Source organism: Toxorhynchites rutilus, chromosome 1 (assembly GCF_029784135.1).
Source record: "Toxorhynchites rutilus septentrionalis strain SRP chromosome 1, ASM2978413v1, whole genome shotgun sequence".
Taxonomy (NCBI): Eukaryota; Metazoa; Arthropoda; class Insecta; order Diptera; family Culicidae; genus Toxorhynchites; species Toxorhynchites rutilus.
In genome coordinates, this window is record NC_073744.1 from 72,155,707 (window position 1) to 72,174,736 (window position 19,030).

Sequence of the window (19,030 nt, forward strand, 5' to 3'; positions counted from 1 at the left end):
GTACAGTGTTATAAAACATAGTTAATAAGAGTTTTCTAGTAAAACTCAAGGGGTGCCGATCTTACCCTCAGTTCCAAGTGTGTTGCCCTCGAAGGAAACTACACAGCTTTGCTCAAAAAAGCATTGTTTTCATTAAGAATCCCGGAACTTTTCAGCCCATATAGTATGCTTCAAACAACTTTGATTTTTGCGTGTAATGCAAATGATTTTGGACGTTGGGCTACATCTTTCATTTCTGTACCTGTTTCTGTAAGTTTAAAGTTTCGGAAACCAGAGCGTGGCGCTTGGAGTGCAAGGTTTTTAACGTTAATACCTCTTTGCCGGCTGAACGGAGTGATATGATACTTCATTCGGAGGACAAAATGTCAAAGAGTTATGATTGTTAATTTTTGACCCGAAAACTTTGAAAACAGACAGATTCCAGTAAATCTGTATAAAAGCTGGCACTCGCTCGGAAATCCACTTAGTTATGATCACAGCGGTTGATGTACGATCGCTGGAATATGTGTGTTTCTCTAACACAGGCTTCCAAAACAATGAGCCTAGGGAAATCGGCATTGCAAAATAGATGCAAGCCGGTGGTACTTTTGAGCAATTTTAAATGAAACCGTTCTAAAAATGCAGATTTTGAAAACATGTACTTTTGATTCGAATGAAAGTTTGTATTCCGTTTGGATTGGAGGAAATATTTTTCCACAACAATTGGGAATTTTTTTGACTCAACAAGTGTAACTTTTCAAAAGGGCGTATCGTTTTTAGTAAGAGAAATCTTTGATAATCTATATCTCAAAAACTATTACTCGTACCGAAATAGTGTCTCAGAAAGAGTTATATAGTATTGATGTTTAAACGTGAAAAAATATACCCTGAGAAAAAAGCTACTCTTTTCTTTTATTTACGGAAAAACCCTTTAATTTGCGATATCTAAAAAGTATATTTTTTAATTTTGTTTCATATAAAATAGAATTCATGTAGAAAATTTCAAAAATGAGTCCAAAATAGTAAAACTATTTTTGACAAACATTGTGGAACATCGAATTTTTATGAATTTTCGTAACTTCGAATTTTTGTATGTTAACAATTAATTTTAGCCACAAAATATGAATCCTGATGTGATTTAAAACAAAAATGCTCATTTTCAAGCTCCTTCTAAGTGCAGCCATTTTCGAGATAATTAAAAAAAATTAGTGGAGCACCTGTTTGATCAAAATCGGATGGACCGTTCCGGAGGTAGAACACCCACCAGTTTGCAAAACTTACGCGTTTTAAATTTTTGATCCGCGCTTCTTACGCAAAGACATAGGTCCACTAATTGGCTTGTAACTCAGGAACGGAGCATCGGATAAGTAGACATTTTTAGAACATTTTAGGCCAGAATAACGTTTTTATTATTTTTTCAAGTTTAAACATCAATCTTTATATATATATATATATATATATATATATATATATATATATATATATATATATATATATATATATATATAAATGTTCTTTTCGTTTGTGTACGCGTCAGAAACTCAAAAACTACGGAGCCGATTGAGTTCAAAGCTGGAAGTGTTATTACGGCATAAAAAATTGAATAAAATGAAAAAAACACATTTTCATATGGCCATAGTGCGTTTCTGAAATTAAGCTTCAAATGAAAATCAACTATTCCGTATTAAATATGAGTTCTATGTGATGAAAACATCTTTTTTCAAGTGTTTGTCAAAATTGTGAACTGAAATTGTGTTTCGACATAATTTAAATTTTATCGATTTCCCTCATCTTACTATATATAAAAAAGATTGTGTTCGTTTGTGTACGCGTCAAAAACTCAAAGTTTGGAATCGATTGAGCTCAAACTATGATACAATATACAAAAAAAACCAAAAACATCTTGGAATGGTGTTACATTATGAAAAATTGAAAAAATCAACTCAACCATGCAATTACAATGTGCCACAGCAAAGCGTGGCAGGGTACAGCTAGTACTCTATAAATCTTACTAAGACACTCTTTCGGTACGAGTCTATGTTTTTGAGATATAAATTATCAAAGATTTTTCTTACCAAAATCGATACGCTCTTTTGAAAAGTTATGCTTGAGTCAAAAAATTCCCAATTGGAAACTCATATTTCCTCCAACCCAAACGGAATACAAAGTTTCATTCGTATCAAAAATACTCATGGGGGTCTCCGTAGCCACATTGGTTGCGCGTTCGCTTAGTAAGCGATCGATCGTGAGTTCAGTACTCAGGGCCTTCATTGACCATCTTTGTGTTGTTACAGAATAAATACGTCCACGCAACAATCATCAGCGATGGAGATCGATCCACGGTCGAAATAAGATCGATTAATCCATACAACTGCCCTGCTATGCAAGACACATCGGGCTGCTGTTCTATAAATAACTCAACAATGATCAATCAACTGTCTCCGCTGTCCGGTCTAACCGGATAATGGAAGAACAGAAGGAAAACTCTTACGCCTAAATGGCTACTGTGTAAATGTGTACAATATGCAATGGTATAGAAGGAATACTGGCAAATGGCAACTGTGCAATGTGCTAATTATAGATATGATAACCATGTGACATGTACACGATTTAAATTCAGCTCTGTTACAGCTAATAAGCTAATGATCCTAAAATAAATAAATGGGATGAAAAAAAAAACACTCATGTTTTGTCATTTGTCGATTTTATTTGGAATTGCACTTTTGGACCGGAATGTGTTTCCCTAACATAGATTTCAAACTAATGAGCCCTGGAAATTCCGTTCACATATTTTGGAAGAATACGATAAATGAATGAAATTAACAAGGCATCATGTCATACATCAGACTTGCAACGAAGAACGTAATCTATTACAATGCATGAATTTAACTAAATTGGAATTCGTCCGCAATTGAATTTGGATAGTGTTTCATCAATCACTGGTTTATTAAATACACTCAAATGATTAATAAGCCAACGGTGGTCCTATGTCAACCTTGCGGTTATATATTAGGTATAACTCACTCATTGATTTTTACCAACTTTCAGGCGATTCATGAATTCTCGCCAATAAATCTTTGTTCTTCGAGCCAATTTTCGTAGGAATCAAAGTGCTGCTTAGCGCGTGTGTGTTCCATTCATGCAAACAAACGGAAGGAGCCAAGTCTGACGAATATTAATCCCAATTGAGTAACATTTTTTTGGTCATGATCCTCGTCCAATAAAGTGGCGATTTGGTGTCTACAAACTCTTCCGATGGTTTTCTGTGTTCCTCGATCCTCACATCAAAATTACAAGTTTCAATCTTTTTGATACACTCAAAATATTGCGATTTGCCGCGAGTATACTCGCCAAAATCCACCGCATTTAACACCAAGCAAATGTTGTGGTGGCATGAAACTTCTGTTTTAAATTAGAAATTGTGTATAGATGTCAAAAACAAAACGACGATCAGCATGACTTTGAACTATTCAACTATTATTGTGTGGATTCTGATTACACATTTGTCCCTTTGGTGCGAAGAATGATCAACCTGCATGGTTATAAATCCATTTTAAACGTAACGAATTCAGGTTGAGGACTTCTGCATAAAACTCGATCACTAGATACCTTTTCTTACACACGGTTTGTAGAAGAGTTAACAGAACAAAGCGCCCGCAATAATGGGTGGATGGGTGGGTTATATATGATATAATCGCAAGGTTGACGTATGACAACCGTTGGCTTAGTAATCATTTTTTTGTTGTACTTATTATATTATTGATTGAATGGAACGATTTTCGAATTTAATTGAATTCAACATATTTGCTGTATAAGTAAACAATTTGAACAAACGCCATGTAATGTAAAGCACCTTGGTTTTGATGGCTGTATTAGGGAAACCGTAAATCGGGCCAATCAAAACGTGGTAGTTAGGGCGTTAAGATAGCTCTTCACATTTTACAGTTATTGAATTGCTTATATCAGGAAAAATAACATTGTATTAATTGTGATAGATGCGTAGAAATGTTTCCTATCAATTGATGCAAACATCTTTCCGATATATTAAGAAATGTTCGATTCCCCCCAAACACAACGTTTAATAACAGGAAACTGCTGATGTCCGTTAAAATAACATAAAAAGCGGCCATAAATTTCATCATCCACCTTTATTTCCAGTCACTAAGCATTGACTCATAAAAATCGCGCTGAAGTACCACCAACTTTATAAGGTGCACATGCGTTACATTTCACAATTTCTCTACGATGTTGCTGTCGTTGAGCAAACTCAACAGTACGGCAGTTTTACTTTTCCCTCGACTAGATAGTCGAGTACTCTTTCAGGGCGAAATCTCAGATAAATAGATGACTGCAACTGCAGTACGCGTTGGTCCCTAACAACGTCACCATGTTGCTATTATTTTGGCTTTCAAACCGGAATATTCGTATTCGCCGTATTAACCTTTTTTCATTAAGCCATAAATAAATTAGCTTATTAAGATTACCAAATGCGCGGCGGGTGCGCTGCGCTTTGGATCGTGAATATAAAGCAAAAGCGCGGAAAATGAAACCGTAAAACCATTACGATGCGGCGGGGATGCGCGCGAATGAGCCGAAATATCTGCCACAAACTGGTTGCAAAATGGACACAACATTTTTGCACAAAGACCGACCTGTTATGAAAATAACATTGAAAAGTATAAATCGGGAAAAAAATCGGCCGAAACGATCGACGGGAGTTGTGCATTCTCTCTTCCGACACACAAACACACTTCTTCTATGTGACACTCTTTCAACCTTGGTGTGTGCATTGAACGGCAACAACAGTCATGTATACATACGGAACCGTGGCAAAGGACAGGGCCACTCGAACTCTTCAGCCTTGATTGAGCAATTAGTGGTTAATTGTGAGGAAGGCGATGTTTGCGTTGCTTGGAAATCGAGAATGCGATTCCTTGCGGTGATATTTAATGAAAATAACATGGTAATTTCCAACTTGTAAAATTGTAGGCGTTGCACAAGTGTCAGTATATTCATGATGGAATGGTAAATCAAATTAAACACAAAACAAAATGTGCAAATATAAAAAAATTTGCCAACCTGAAGTTCTACATCTGCATGACAAACACCCATTATATCAGTGATTTCCAAACATTTCACCTTGGCGACCTTCTTGGTGAGTGTCCCGTGGCCCTCGGAAAATTATAGTGGAAAAAATCAAGTCTGGCGAATACAAATGCTCAAGAATATACGCTAAGTTATAGTATTTTCAGCAATAGTTTCGACAAACAACACTAGTGAATGCATTTGCCATTGAAAAAAAAAGTTTCTGAAAATCATGGGTCGATAGCGGCATTCGTGAGTATTCGATAATAGACGAATTTCATGCCAACTCGACTGGCCGTTGGCAGCACCATCTCAGATGGCAGTGAAACGTTATAGGTGTAAAAACATAGATCTTCTAAGCAACTTTGTATACTTGAAATATTCAAAAAAGATTTTTTTTTTTTCAAAAGGGCCGAAATTTTGTTCTTATTTTTTTCCAAAAAATTATAACTCAAAAACTATAATACCTAAAAAATTCTGATCAAAGAATGAAATGTAGGAAATTGTTCAAATTCTCATTAAAACATGTCAATCCTTTTTTTTAATTTCGCTGGGAAAAAATATTTTAATAATTAATTTTTTTTTTCAAAAACGTATTTTTCTAAAATCCTTAACACGTTGAGCCTCTACCGAAATAGGGGACCGACAATGAACTTTTCGTCTGGCCCGTGTCGGTCCCAGTGAAACGATAGTGGGCTTTCCTAAATATCATTTTGTAACTTTGTTGTTGCCGTTCCCAATGTCGACACTATCCGAACGAGAGGTCTGCTGTCAGTCTGGTGAGATCGGCGCAAAAAAGGCGAACCTTTCAGTGTCAGTCCCCGGAGACTGACGTGGGGCTTAACGTGTTAAAAAAATAACATTTTTGTGTGTAAATTCTCGTGTTTGACATGTTTTTCATTAGCTTTGTGGATAGCGCGGCCGTGTAGAACAGTTTTGCATTCCAGCCGGCTATGTTTCGATTCCCGTTGACGTCGTTTGGACTTTTTTTTTTGGGTGCAACCCCAATAAAGATGAAAAAAGAAAAAAGAAAGAGATGTCTGCTTCCATGCATACAAACATTTTAAATCATTGGGGGACAGATGACATTATTTGCCTATTTGACGCTTCAAGGCACGAAATGACATGTTTTCTTTCTGACAACGCTAGTTTGAGTGTATTAAAGATAGAAAGTTGACGTCTTTGACGAAAGTTCATATATTTAAAAGATCTATAACTTAGTCGAATTTACTATATTGCTATCTTGACTTTAAACAAAATTAGGATTAGTTGTAATTTTTTCAAAGAAAACATGAAAAACTTATTGTTAGTAAAACTTTTTCTCTGTAAAAGTGTCCATTTTCCGATGTATGGACGATTTGTTGGAAATTGTAAGAGCTATTCATATAATATTAGAAAAAATCGTTGGGAAAAATAAAAAAAAATCAGCGAAATTTTCTTTCAAAAAATTTTGGATTTTTTTTAATGAAAATTTATTTAGTTCTCTACATTTCATAATTTGACCAGAATTTTTTGAAGGTATTTATAGTTTTTGAGTTATATTTTTATTTATTATTTTTTTTTGACCTTTTCAAAAAGTAGTCTAATTTTTGAATATTTCAAATATGCAAAGTTATTTAAAAGATGCATGTGTTTACATCCACAACCTTTCACTGCTATCTGAGATGGTGCTACCGACTCCTAAGACGAATTGGCATGAAATTCGTCAATAGAACTTCTGTTTCCACCAAACAATGCGGCTCCGTTCAGTCCGGCTACAGAAAGAAATTAAATTGAGAGGGAAGAGCATAATGCCTAGGCGTGTGAGCCATTCTCTTATCTCAATAACAATTAAAAGGATTTCTGAGCGGGCGTCAGCTTATATACGAATTTGTGTGATTTCAATAACCTGCTTTCGAACCTATTTTTAGTTATTGAAACAATTTTTCGAATCAATAAGTAGCCCTATACTTCTTGGACATTTTATCTTCTGTATGAAATGATTATCATACCATTGCGTTGACCCGGAGCAGAATTACTAACGCTTGAGAAGGAATGGATTCCTCCTCGGAATTACACAGCAAAAACAATACCCCCTTCCCAACAATTGGAAACGACGATCGATTGTGGCATTCGTATACAAATAGTTTTATAACTCTGCTATCATAAATGTTATTTCTTCGATATGGTGAAATAATATCCACTACACCATCTTAAACATTTCGTACTATGCACTAGCAAATCCATAGTCAATGGCCCCCAATCGGTATCGAATTATCATCGATTTCTCTATTTTCTATATTTTCGGCTGCAGAAACGAAATGGAATTGGGAGGAAGGAATGATTTTCAGTTAAAGGGACTTTGAACTTTTTCAGTTCATTCGTCACTAGTCTTGAGAAGGGCCCTTGGCGAAAACACTACATTTCCGTTACTCCTCCACATTCGCGCCTTGAGAAAGGCACTTGATCCCTCGTCGAGACCCGTTCAGCGAACTATATCCACAAGTCGAATGTCCCGGGATGATTGACGAAGAAATTAGGAGAGAAGAGCCTAGTGTTTAAGCGAGCGAGCGAGACCATATTCTCGTCACTTTCCAATCACAACTAAATGGATTTCCGAGCGGGCGCCAACTTGTATACGGATTTGTGTGATTTAAATAACTGTTTTGAAAGCTATTTTTAAGCTTTTTAAACAATTTTTAGAGTCAAAAAGACGGTTGGTAACGTCGTGGACATAGCCGAAGAGACGTGGGACCTTCTCACTTCCTCCACATTTCATTCGGCGGAAATATCTCGATGCTGATGATGATGGACATCATAGCCCCCGCCGGAAACTGGTTAATAGCTGCCTGGCTGTCGAATTGTAAATGATACTAAAAATTTGAACTACAGAACGGACAATGTATACATCTATTACTCTCGATGCAACTTACTCTGTTTAATCAATGCATCCTTCATTGTACAGAACTCTTTTACTGAGCGGGGCGAGCAATGGACACAGCAACAACATTACCAAATAAACTCTCAACGTTAACACATCAAGCTGAATATTGTATTTTCATCTTCTCTTATATATGCATCGCGCTTCGAAGCAACGTGATTCTCTATATGGAAATATTGTTGCTTTCCATTTCGGGCTTCCGAAAGTATACAGCCCTGCGCTGACAACCGTTTGACATAGCTGTCAACCAAAGCGACATATCGTTAGTTGAATGTCTGCTATTTTACAATATGGTTCGTTTTACCATCGCACAACGTGTTAATTTTGTTAAATTATACTATAAAAATGATGAAAAACCGGCAAATGTTTTTCGAGCATTACGGACGGATTTTGGTCGTCATGGATGGCCTACAGAGCACACAATCGCTAATGTAGTGCGTAAATTCGAACAAACTGGATCCGTAGCGGATATTGTGAGACCTGTGCATCATCGTAATGTGCGTTCGGCCGAAAATATTGCTGCTGTTGCTGCCAGTGTGGAGGATGACCCGAATGTTTCGATTCCACGGCGTGCTCAGCAATTGGGCTTGTCAAACACATCATTGTGGCGAATTTTGCATTTGGACTTGCACCTACATCCATATAAAATCCAACTGGTACAAATATTAGAACGTGGTGACCATGGAATGCGTCGGGCATACGTCGATTGGGTGAACGAACAACAGCAGCAAAATGCTGAATATTCGCATCAAATTTTCTTCAGCGATGAGGCACATTTCGAGCTCGGTGACTATGTGAACACCCAGAATTTCCGTATATGGTTCTCAGAAAATCCACACGTGATTGTTGAGAGGCCATTGCATCCGCCAAAAGTCACTGTTTGGTGCGCATTATGGTCTGGTGGAGTCATCGGGCCGTATTTCTTTGAAAATGAGGACGGGGAGACGGTAACTGTGAATGGTGAGCGCTATGGCCGCATGTTAACCGATTTTTTTTGCCACAAATTGAAGATATGGATACGGATGACATGTGGTTTCAGCAGGACGGCGCCACGTGCCACACAACACGACCGAACATGGCCATATTGCGAACGAAATTTGAGGGACGCATAATTTCCTCGTTTTGGTTATGCCAATTGGCCGTCCAGATTATGCGATTTGAACCCGCTAGACTTTTTTTTGTGGGGTTATGCGAAAGACCGTGTCTATGCCAACTCTCCGCAAACTCTTGAACATTTGAAAGACAACATTCGTGAAGTTATAACCGAGATACCGCCCATATGTGCCGAAAAGTCATCGAAAATTACCTGTTCCGGATCAAGGTGTGCGAGGAAGCCCTAGGTGGACATTTGAATGATGTTGTATTTCACACATAATGGCATAAACCAAACTTTAATTTGAAATAAAAGTTTCACCGAAATTCGAATTCTAAGTGTGTTTTATTTCAATTTACTTTCGGAATTTAAAGTTGGAATATAAGAGAAGTAGAATATAAGAATATGTTTGGAGTGTTGTTATATCCATTTTCGCGCCGCTCAAACTCTCTTTACTCGCCATGCTGGTCGAGGTTTGACTGAATGTTGTATCTTCCGCCTTTCTCTTATATATGAATCGCGCTTCGATGCAACGTGATTCTCCGAGCGGCGCGTGATTGAGCATAGAAACAAAATTCCCAGATGTCATACCATGCCAGCTTACTCTCGAATTGAATGGAATGGAGGAATGCTACTTGTTGCATTAGAAAGCATATACAAGTAAAATCGACCTCTTTCATCGTTCCATTTTTCACTTGTTTTATTATTGCCACTATATATGTCGCGGACACAAACATACGTGAGGATCTTTTCTCTTAATTTGTGTATTCGGAATCAAAATCCATACATTAATTGAAGAGATATTGACGTTCAAAATATTTCATTTTTGACGTAGAACTACGTCTTTCAGGAAGGGTGCCAAATCAGAATACAGGTCACGTTTTTGTGAAAAAATTAGTGGGTTATATCTATTATATAACCGCAAGGTTCACGTGGAACTACCTTAGCTTAGCAATCATTCGTTTGTATTGATTAAATTCTTGATTGAATGAAACAGTTTCCAAATTCAATTGAGTTCAATATATTTGCTCTGTGAGTGAAAAAAATGAACAAATGCCGTGTAAAGTCAATTCATTTATTGTGATTGATTGTTCTTCGTTACAAGTAAATTTAATGACGGACCTTTTACGTTTGGTATGATGACTAGAACAAAATATATGTACGGAAGAATTATCAAACGTTTGATGAACCAGCCTAAGGCTGAAAATCTTCAAGGCTGCTTGGTTTTGATGGCTGTGTTAGGGAAACCGTAAATCGAGCCAATCAAAACGATGCAGTTAGGGCGTTTAGATAACGCCTAATATTTTACAGTTATTCAATTGTTTATCTAATGAAAAACAACATTTTGTTAGTTGCGATAGATGCGTAGAAATATTCCCTATCAAGTGATGCAAACATCTCTCCTATCCAGTACGAAATGTTCGAGCTATAAGCATTCGAAATCTTTCATTTTTTCCTGCATGTTCTGTGTTTAGGTTTTCATTTTACCCTCCATATATTCCGGTTAGACGTAGTCCCACGTCAATAAAGTTAATGTTAATAACTATTTTCACAGCGAACAAATTCTGATACTTTGCACACCAATGGAATCGGAAATTCTCTAAGATTCGTTTGATATACTATACAGTACAATCCACTAAGGCCTAAACAGTTTAGATTAATGAAAACTGGAAGCATTCTCATTTTCCCATACATTTGTTCTGCCGATTTGTGTGCATTCCCGAACAGAGCTGTCAATAACGAGCAACTGATACATTCGTTCCTCCTCTTTTTCAACATATTTGGTTTGAATAAGCCATCCGCTATTTGAAGCCACATCACTTCTCGTTTGGTGGTCATCGAAGTAACATGGTTGCAGAGCATCGAGCGGGAGAGGAGGTTTTCTTGTCGGGTGAAGGAGGAGTATGGAATAGAGTTTCTTTCCACAAGGGCCCTTCTAGAGGCTAGAGGCGGAAACCGAAAATAGAATAGAATGAAAACACAAATGCGAGTGAACTAGCATAACACAACGAGCGGATATCATTCATGCCTAATGCTGATTTCACACACAAATACACACAGCTCGATACAAGGAGGGGAAGCCCTCTGTATCGAGGTGTGCTACGACAAAGACGAGCAGCAGACGAGAATTTTTTGTTCTAGTGCGGATATGGAAGAGTATCCAGAATTTTGGAATAAAGATATACACTGCATTTATTTAGATAAACGTATATTTCATGAAAGTATGCTTTCAAATTCCAGCAGGGTAACCTTACTGTTGCATGTTGTGGGGTTCGATCACATCTCAAGCGGAATATAGGTGCAATAGGGTTCATAGTTTGTGGTCGATATCTGAGTGGGAAGGAGAAAGTCTGATGCGAATTGAACCAAATAAACGAGAAGTGTTGATAGCTTTCGACTCTTTCCAGTCTACTGAAGTAAAAAAATTAAAGAGCAAAAAAGATATTACAAAACTTTCGATGCATTCAAAAATAATATCCGAAGTAATAAACAAGTGGATTGAATAATATAATTCCGTAGTTCTTCATCGAAAACTGCGGTCGTGTCATAGATACAACCCGTTGCAATTTTTTTCCACCCCAAAACTTGAAATAGGCCTCTATATTGAAAGTTCATATGTAGTCCCACTTCAAAGGTAGCAATCATGTATCTCTCGGACATTTTATCTTTTCTATAAAATGATTATCATACGATTTCGTTGATCCGAAGCAGAATTATCAACGCTTAAAAAGGATTCCTCATCGGAATTACTCTTTGAAAACATTCGAAACATCGACAGCTTGATATTCGCTAAATGCTACTTCCAGTTCGGCTGCAGAAACGAATTGGAATTGGGAGAGAACAACATAATGCAACATCGCAACAAAGATTGAATGGATTTCAGATGGGTTGTCAGCTTATATACGAATTCGGGTGATTTCAATAACCTGTTTTCAAGTGGAGGCGATCTGGCGTAGTGGTAACATCCATGCCTCTCACGCTAAAGGTCACGAGTTCAATTCTCACTCCCGACATTCTTCCAAAAATGGAAGTAGAAGTGACGAACCAGCCAAATGAGTTGAAAGTCACTATAATACAGATAAAAAACCTGTTTTCAAAGCTATTTTCGAACTATTGAAACAAGTTTTCAGGTCAATAATTAACAATCATACAACTCTTGGATGTTTGTCTTTCGACCACTTTGTCTAAAGTTCAAAACCTTGCACTCCAAGCGTCACGCTCTCGTTTTCGAAACTTTGAACATACACCCCGGTACAGAAATGAAAGACGTAGACCTACGTCAAAAAACAATTGAACTGTATATCGAATGTTCATTTTTAGGCATAATTACAAAACTTATCAAAAATTTAGGAAAATGTCTTTCGTTGAAATGATCTTTTTTTCTAATAATCAAGTATTTGTTCTGTGTATTGTAACTTTAAATTACAATAACGAGTAAAAAGTGAAATAGTAACGGGTGGAAAACTGCAAAATGGTTAGGCATTATGCATTTATTATGCATAATATAGCATACGCTATATCCACGACACACGCACACAAAAAAAAACGCGAGCCGTAATTTGAAACATATTTAGTTCTCTCGGGATTTTCACCGTTGGACGCAATTCGAAACTGTCTAGTAGCTGTAACCTGTCCGGCAGAGAGTGGCTGCATTGGAAGTAATAGCGGTTCAGAGGAGAGGATTATTGCTGATTCGAACGTATATTCCATTTAAAGGAAGGACCCCCATTCTACCAATCGTGGCCTGCTGTTGTACGGCGGGGCTACAACCGACCACGATGGTGGCACTGAATTACAACATTTTCAATATACGCTGCCGCCGCACTCCGGATAGCGCAAGAAGAATGCTGACGTGTGCGCGATTCTCAGTGTGCTGACACGAGAAAAATGCTGCAGATTCATGCAGTTTTTTTATGTTACTACACAGCTGCCCTTCCTTCGCCACCACGAAAAGCAGTGGCGGTGTACTTTCGGCCCCATTTCGCTGACGCTGCTCCTATTCATTTGCTTTTGCGGCGGCACGGATAAACGAAACATCTGGGAAAATGCTCGCAGGAGGTTAAATATGCTGGCGGTGCGGTGGTGCATTGCTTGTTTATCTTTTGACTCATGTTCTAATAACCAAACCTAGGGGAAAAATATAAGCAGTGAGGATGGGAGATGTTGAGCGGAAATCGTGCGAACCAAGTCCATTCTCGAGTCCATTTAAGTTCACTGGGCATATAGTGCAAAGGGCCTGGCCGGGTAAGGGAGTAAAAAGTGCCCCCAAACCAAATCACTAGCTGTATGGCAAATACTGTAAAGGATATTAAATAAGAAATTTTGGTGGTTTATTTGAACCCCTATGTGGTTTGACGTAGGATCTATAGTGAAAAACGTACTTTTCCGATTATTTCACGCCATTCTCAAAAGATCCGAGATAAAAATTTGAAAAAAATACTGAATGTGCATCTTACTACGGTGTATCAAAAAAAATTATCAAAAAAAAATTCCATAAAAAATTGTAGTACTAAAAAAAAATATTGCAAACTTCAAAAATTTTTTTTTGGGATTTAGAGATTCAGTACTACTCTAATTCATATTTTCATGTGTTTCTACGGCTTTTCTAGATATGTGTGATTTTTTTCAGATTTTTTTTCAGTGTTGCGCGGTATCAAACAATTTTTTTTTTATATTTCCAAAGAGTGGTTAGGTAAGGGAGTAAAAGTGCCCCCAAACCAAATCACTAGCTGTATGGCAAATATTGTAAAGGATATTAAATAAGAAATTTTGGCGGTTTATTTGAACCCCTATGTGGTTTGACGTAGGATCTATAGTGATAAACGTACTTTTTCGTTTATTTCACGTCATCCTCAATAGATCCGAGATAAAAATTTGAAAAAATACTGAATGTGCATCTTACTACGATGTATCAAGAAAAATTATTTAAAAAAATTTCATCAAAAATTTTAGTACAAAAAAAATTGAAATCTTGAAATTTTTTTTTTTTGAGATTTAGAGATTCAGTACTACTCGTATTTAAATGTGTTTCTACGGCTTTTCTAGATATGTGTGATTTTCTTGAGATTTTTTTCAGTGTTGCGCGGTATCAAAAAATATTTTTTTTATATTTCCAAAGAGTGGTTAGGTAAGGGAGTAAAAAGTGCCCCCAAACCAAATCACTAGCTGTATAGCAAATATTGTAAAGGATATTCTTAATTAACTTTACTTAATCTTTTTGTGACTATCATCATTGTCACGGATAGTTCCGTGTAAAAATGAACTCCGTGAAGTGAAAGTGTTCATTCCCGTTTATAAGAGACATGTTGGTTGCATAATGTCGGGTGTTTGAACCTTGTGTCGGTTGCATAATTTCGGACGTTTGAACGTTTGAACGAATCAATATTAGACATAATCAATCATAATGATCGTATTTGGGCCAGTGACCTCCATTGCCATTTTATGGTGTTGCAACTCTCTCTTAGTTTAATCCTAAAAATAACGCATTTACCGAATCCAAATAAACAAATTTTCGTCCTCTGGATACGTCAGAATTTCGTTCTAAAAATGCCACCAGGCGGGTAAACTGCTGTTTGTTTATCTTTTGTTTCTTAAACAAGAAGACAAGATTCAAAATGTTAGCAAAAAAGCTAAATAAATACGAAATTAAACATACTCAATTCCGCGTGACTAGCTTTCACCATCTAAAACACAAGTGACAAATATACCAGTTTTTCTCCGTGACATGTTTATTAACAATTGCCCAATATTTCTCATTTCTTGAGGAATTGAGTTCATCAAAGTTGTCACGACGGATGAACTTTTCTGGATTCTACACACACGGTGACAGCCGTAATATGGTTGTATACAATTCGCTTCGTTTTCACCGTGAAGTGACGTTCGTGGTCAGGCCCATCCCATTGTTTAGCAGCTGTTCTGATGAATGGAATGTGGAATGAGATTATTGTTACTTTATGGACCAGTTGGAGATCAATCAGTTTGAATAACTATTTGGCGTGATTTCGTCCATGCTGCGGCATGTTTTAGTTTGTAACTCGTTGCACGCGTAGGATAATGCTCGATCAAGCTCTCCAAAGCATTTATACTGCTAGTCAACCACATATTGGGCTTTGACCTGGTAAACAAGCTGGCCAGTCCAGATTCTAAAGCCCTCATTCATTAGTTCATGCCATGGCCGTCCGGCCTTTATGAACTGATGTGTGATGCGTTACCTTATCGTATCACCCATGAAGTACTTCGCTGTACTCCTGACTGTTTACGGACTGTTAGAGGACTATTTGGTCGGTATTAAGTCAGACCGGACCATGTGACATTTTTATAATTTCGAGAAAAACGAGCTTGAAGTTTGGTGCTATGAGGGGTTTTTATTGAGCATTCAAAACAATTTCGATACGCTATTCATGCTGCATGTTTAATTTTCCAAATGTGATAAATGTGGTATGTAGTTTACGAAATTCTTAACCTAATACAATCAATAACTAGAAAATTTTAATTTTGTAACTTGGTCCCCTCTGACTTAACACCGACCATTTGAATCAGGTCTCTCTAGGAAAATTTCCCTCAAATTCCGCCTCCAAAATCACGAGTTGAAGAACTACGTTACTCGTTCCGTATGTCCTTTCAGTATGAATTTCTTTGAATTTATTTTCATCATAGGAGATCGCCAGAAATAGTGGACCCGATGGGAGAATAGAATTTTGATGGTTTGGGAAGAATTTTCTCAAAGAGATCTTTATTATGACAAGAATATCCAGAATCGAATTATCGGGTTATCAAACGAGCATAAAAAATACAACTAACAATGCACAATGGTCCAGGAGATGTAATTAAGTAGAAATTAGCATTTAGAGCTCGACAGTTATTCTCTAGACAAAACCTGTCTTCGACAAAGTTGTTACATACAATAGAGCGCTCATTTTTATGTTATCAAAAATAGGGTGACCAAAATTGTCGATGAAATAAAAATCTAACTTTCTTAATTTTATAGATAGAGGTAAACACAGTTCGACAATGTTATAGTCCTAGTTATTTGAGACATCTTTGTAGAACAATGTTTTTTCTATCTCTTGAAATAACCGATATAGCGTTTTTTTTCCAAATTACGTTAGGGTCATCATGAAAAAACTGTTTTTTTGCTCTAACTTTTATATTTGAAATTCTACATACAAACCGTCTTCGGAAGACTTTTAGAGTTTACTAATACAAATATTTTGCGATGCAGAACTTGTCAATATCTCAACTTTACTCAAAGTTATTGATATTTTTTATCAAAAAATACGCTCTCTTTAATTGTTTGTCATTCTTTCTAGGGCGAACATAAACAAAGTTTATTGACGGCATTTGAAAGAGCATATTTCACTCTACATGATGTGTGATTTTCAACACTATGTTAATTTTTGTGTTTGAGTAAATTAAAATTGAAATAATGAGTTTTTGGGTAAAAAAACATCAATAACATTAAGAAGGATTAAGATATTGACAAGTTCTGCATCGCAAAATGTTGGAATTGATAAGCTCTAAAAGTCGTACGAAGACAAACTTGGTCCCTCCCAAAATGGTTTTTTTGTTATCTATACCTTCAAACATTCACGTTTTCTTACTAAGCGAACTTTCATGGGTTCAATCGCAGAACTGTTCATTGATTAATTTTCAAATAGACCGTTTAAAGTTTCCTTTTACTTTAAGTTTCGTAGTTCTTCTACCAAAACTACGAAACTTTAAGTTTCGTAGCTAAGATTTGCTTGAATACCATTGAACTTTTAAATTGAACCGAGATTTGAATACAAATTTTCAAATAAAAATTTAAGATAAAAAGATTTCACAGATTTTTTATGTTAATCCTGTGCTCTGTGTGTGGTGGGGCCAGGACGGTATGGTGTACCATGAGCTGCTAAAACAGGGTTAAACAAGATACATTTAAACTTTGCATTGATAAAAAAAAACCGAAATGGACTCGATAACACTTCAAAGTGATATTACAGCATGACAACGCACCGACACACACCGTTAAAGCCGTGAAGGATGCAAAGAAAAACTCTTAATTGGGTAACGTTTTCGCACCCGCTGTACTTTCCAGACCTGGCCCCTCCAGATTTTCACCTTTTTGCTTCAACGAGACATTCACTTGCACTTCGCCGAAGATAGAGATGTCGAAAAATGGGTCGGCGAATGGTGTATGTCGAAACAAAAAAAATTGTTTTATTGGAAACGAATCCCAATTTGCCATAGAAATCGACAAAATCTGTGAAGAATCAAACGGAGAAGCAAGATTTTAATGTTCTCCTGAAAATGTTGTGTTTTCCTCATCAAAAGACCGGACAACTTCAAGATTTCTGTGTAGCTGTTTACTTCTCGCGATTGCATACGATTCTTGTGGCCGCATTTTCGCACAGAGGTTCATCAAATCTAACCGAAATGGAATCAATGTGGAACTAGTATGAACATAGTAGCTCTAGTAGCTTTAGTGTGTTAATTTATATTATATGTTTCAAGATGAATTCTCCCAGTTACCGTGTCTGGTTTCCTAAGGAGAATTCTCTGTCGACGATTACGACGAATAACGTAATATATTGCACATCGTCGGGTCGATTGATTGTAGAGGAATTCTCTCGGTCACCAACTCAGGTTTCCCAAAGATAACCATCCGCCGTCGCGATTGGGATTAAAAAAAAGACTACCACATTGAATAATGAAATTTATCCCTGGTCCGATTGGTTTGAGAGGAGTTCTCTCGGTTACCTTCTCATGGTTCGCACAGTTGAAACTTCGCAGTTGCGATCGGATTTTGACAGCAAATGCGTGCGAGAAATGAAAAATTTAATAAATGTTATAGATTCTCCTTCTCAGGATGCCTAAAGATCTCTGCTGAGATAAGAGATTTGCAGAATTTCGTTTTGTTGAATGGTCGATAGTTTGCGTCACATCATTTGCTTCAGCGAATCCTGATTCTTATCTCTTCCCACCAACAATTATCCCTTCCATGATATTCGCTAGGGAACCATGCTATATAGTAGACCTTTCTGGCCTTCGGACGGCGATTATCATACTAACATTCCTACCCTTCCTCTGGTGACTGTAAGCACGTGGTCGGCATCGTTAACTATTTAAAGTTCGAATCACCGAAACTTTCACAATGAGAATGATTTGCTACTCTCAAGTGTGTGTTCTTTGTGTAATTTTGCCGATTCAGATCAATCACGGAGACCAACCACGAAGTGTACAGTCTACCCAAGCTGAAGGTCAAGCCGGACAACTTCAACTCGCACACCTGGTTTTCAAATGTATCGTCATACTAATTATATCGAACGGTTTAGTCCGATCGTCTTTTTAAAACCAAGATTTGAAACAGCCGTTCCAGAGAAGCTGTTATTTTCAAATCAATTGAACCAAAAAAAAAACCAACTATAAGAAGAACCCGTATATTGGTAAAATAAAAATAATCCCATCGTAAAAACAAATCCATAACACAGAGATCTAAAAATTCTTTGAATTTCTGTTGAAAATATGAAATTAATTACGTCGAGGGATACCGCCACCGCCGTCAATGTTAATAGAACTGCCAGTGCACGCGGGATGATGGGTGCTTTGAAAGGGGTGTTCTAAAAATAACTATTCTGAGACCAACAGCGCATCGCGCGCGCTTTTTTTTTTGTTTGTTCACGCCATCAATACATATTCATACCGCTCGCATACTAGCACACACATCCACACATGTTCAAGAATCAGCGTGCATGGCTGAGAAACGTCGACAGAATTCGACGATTCAAGCTGCGAGCGAAAAAAATGTCGTGCCCATGCCCTTCACTTCGGTTGCTGCGGTTTTCGCAGCTATTCTCACCTTTATTACCCCAGCAGAAGCTTACACGCGCGCACAAGATATAGGCTCTGTTCCATATATTGGTCGCTTGATTGCCAGGCAAAGTATTCGTGTCGTAATAAACGCGAAACAAGCA

General features: G+C 37.2%; 1 protein-coding gene across 29 annotated transcripts in view; it reads left to right on the plus strand.

Moving 5' to 3' along the window:
• LOC129762564 (C-terminal-binding protein) overlaps positions 1-19,030 on the plus strand; it is a 172,107-nt gene that overhangs the window by 87,705 nt on the left and 65,372 nt on the right. The gene's annotated exons all lie outside the window — the stretch shown is intronic.